The sequence below is a fragment of the Silene latifolia genome, chromosome X (assembly GCF_048544455.1).
Source record: "Silene latifolia isolate original U9 population chromosome X, ASM4854445v1, whole genome shotgun sequence".
NCBI classification, from domain to species: Eukaryota; Viridiplantae; Streptophyta; class Magnoliopsida; order Caryophyllales; family Caryophyllaceae; genus Silene; species Silene latifolia.
The window spans coordinates 15,625,889-15,628,811 of NC_133537.1; the positions used below are offsets into that span (position 1 = coordinate 15,625,889).

Genomic DNA, 2,923 nt, shown 5'->3' on the forward strand with positions numbered 1-2,923 from the left:
TGGCCAAACTATCATAAGATGCATCAACATCTTATATTATTTGAATACATGGTATCTTTGGTAATTTATTTCCTTTCCTTTTTGCACAAATATTCTCTTGATGGCTCTTATTGAGCCGTGAATATTGAGTCTTGATGCACAATATATCACTAGTTTAGATCCCGCGCAATGAATGCGCAGTATTTATAGAGTCTTTATTTATAGTCTTTATTTTTTTATTACTTAATCATACTACAATTAATTTTTCATCTTTCACATCATTATATTTGAGGAAAAAAATTGAACGGTAAAATTATTCAAGAAAATTGAGTAAAATTGAACTGTAAAATAATAGTTGTATCTCTCATTAATTGTTTATTTTTCTCGTTATTGTATTTAATTTCGATAAAAAAAATTAAAGCTGAAAATTAATTCAAGAAAATTGAGTAATGCGCTGAAATATTTTTTTGTTTAAATATCTTTTATACCACAAAGCTAAGGATACCAATTTATAAAGAGTTTTTCTAATGTATAAATCTTTTCATATTTGGTTTATTAATGCGTGCCCTAAGGGCACACGTTAGAAAAACCCATAAATAAATTCTCTCATAAAGATTTATAGTTTTGTTTATATATAATATGAATAGTATGAGTCAAGTCATTATCAAATAATAGAATCAATAAAAGATTTAATAGTTTATAGTTTTATTTTATTTATACTTTTAATCAAAATAATATAGTTTAGTGTTTAGTGAAAATTAAATAATTTGATGAAAAAATTAATTTTAATGAAAAGAATCTTATAATGAAATACATTATGATTATTAATTTTCTTATTTAGTTTTTTTTTTGTCAATCGAAGCGCGCACTAGTCGCACTATAATAGAGGGGAGGAGGGATTCGAACATGGGACCTAGTGTCCACAATACCTCTGTCTTAACCACTAAACTAAGACATCTTTGGTTAATTTTCTTATTAAGTAAATAGAATTAATTTATCAATAACTTCTTTATTTAAAAAAATGCTTTTTGGAGGAAAAATTTGTGAGTTCACATATTCTTTTAGGCCCTGTTTGGTAAACAGCGGATTAATATTGGCAAAAGCAGATTGTAAAAGTAGATTGTAATTAGCAGAATTTGTTAGCAGATTTGACTAGCATATTCAATTAGCAAAATTGGTCAAATATGTTTGGTAATTAGTAGAATTAAATTAGCAGATTATCTCATTCCTTTGTAAAATGACAAAAAAAGGACATGAATAAATTATTGACTAATATTTGTCAAAATACATCACACAAACAACTTTAATGACTAATCTCGATTTCTTCTACTAGCCATCAAACTAGAAGTAATGTTATCGCGAACAGTTGACATTTCCTTAGTTCCCGAAGACTCGGTTGCAGGTTGCGAGGAATGATTAGCCACATCTTGTAATACATCTGGAGGTATAAAATCCGGATTTTCATCAATGATTATAAAAGCTTCATCCCTAATTGTATTCCTTCTTAATATAATTATGTAATGCAAAAGTTCCACAAATAATCCGATTTTGATCTTGTAGGGTGTATTGAGGCATCTTTCCTAAAATTTTCCATCGCGCTTTGAGAACACCAAATGCCCTCTCAATACAATTTCTTAATGAAGAATGAGCCCTGTTAAAAAAAATTCTTAGAACTCCTCGGAGGAGCTCCTCTAAACTCATTTTCATGATACTTCACTTTTGGGTACGGCGTCAAGTACCCTACTCTTTCTGGATAACCTTTATCAGCCAAATAATATTTACCTAATACAAGTAATTGAAATATTTATAATTATCAACTTTAAATTGTATTGATTGAAAAAAAAAGACAATCTTAATAAAATCAAAATATTTACCTCGTGGCGGGTAAGGAAATTTCAAACTCGGATTCCCAATTGCATCGAGAAATATACGAGAGTCATGTGCTGAACGTTCCCATCCAGGCAAAACATATGTAAATAATAGATCAAAGTCACATGCTGCCAATACATTTGTAGTTGGTATGCTCTTTCTTCCTCTATATCGTAATTGGTCTTCTTCGGGGACAACTACGCTTATGTGTGTACCATCTATAGCGCCGATACAATCCTAATATATATCATATTATTGTTCATTAAATATGTATATATACCTCGTTAAAGATGCGAAATAACGTATATTAAAATAATCATACACAATTATCTTAAAATATGGCATATATCGATCATCATTTGCAATTTTTGAGGGAATTTCTTTGAATTCTGGATCTCTTGGCCTCAGTATATCTCTTATCAGACCATCCATTGCATCTAACACTTCTTTAAAAACTCTATTCACCGTTTCACCTGATCGTTGAAACCTCTCTTGCACATCTTTATTGGATGCACCCTTACTAAGAGTGTATACATATAAACCCACTTTTTCAACGATCGACATCCTATGTGAACTACATAGCCCATACTCGGTTTCCAAGTCATTGCATAGTTGTTGAAATACATCCGTGTTCATCCTTAGCATATTAAAACAATGTCTTTCATTTCCACTTAACAACTCATTCATCCATCTTTCACCAATTAGAAAAGAAGTCATGCATGGCTCCTTATGTATGTACATAACATAATAAAGAGCAATATAAGCAGTTGCACAAGCAACTAAATCCCAAAAATCGTCACCTTCATTGTCAACAATAGCACTTTGCTGAGTTTGATTATTCATTCCTACATAATAATAAAAATAAATGTAAAATACAAATACATTATAGCCTTGAATCAAATAACAATCATCAAAAATAAAAATTACAAAGTCTGATAAAACATTAGAGTCTAGTTCGGAGAGTTCAAGAATTCCACCTAACACAAAATTAAAAAAAAAAAAAAAAAACAATATTGATTTTTCCGCTCGTTAAACAAGAATTTGATCCAAGCTACAGATGCATTATCGTCTGGCA

General features: G+C 29.9%; 1 pseudogene; it reads right to left on the reverse strand.

Annotated features, from left to right (window-relative positions):
• Positions 1-1,289: 1,289 nt before the first annotated feature.
• LOC141616927 (protein ANTAGONIST OF LIKE HETEROCHROMATIN PROTEIN 1-like) lies at positions 1,290-2,691 on the reverse strand (annotated as a pseudogene).
• Between the last annotated feature and the right edge of the window lie 232 nt (positions 2,692-2,923).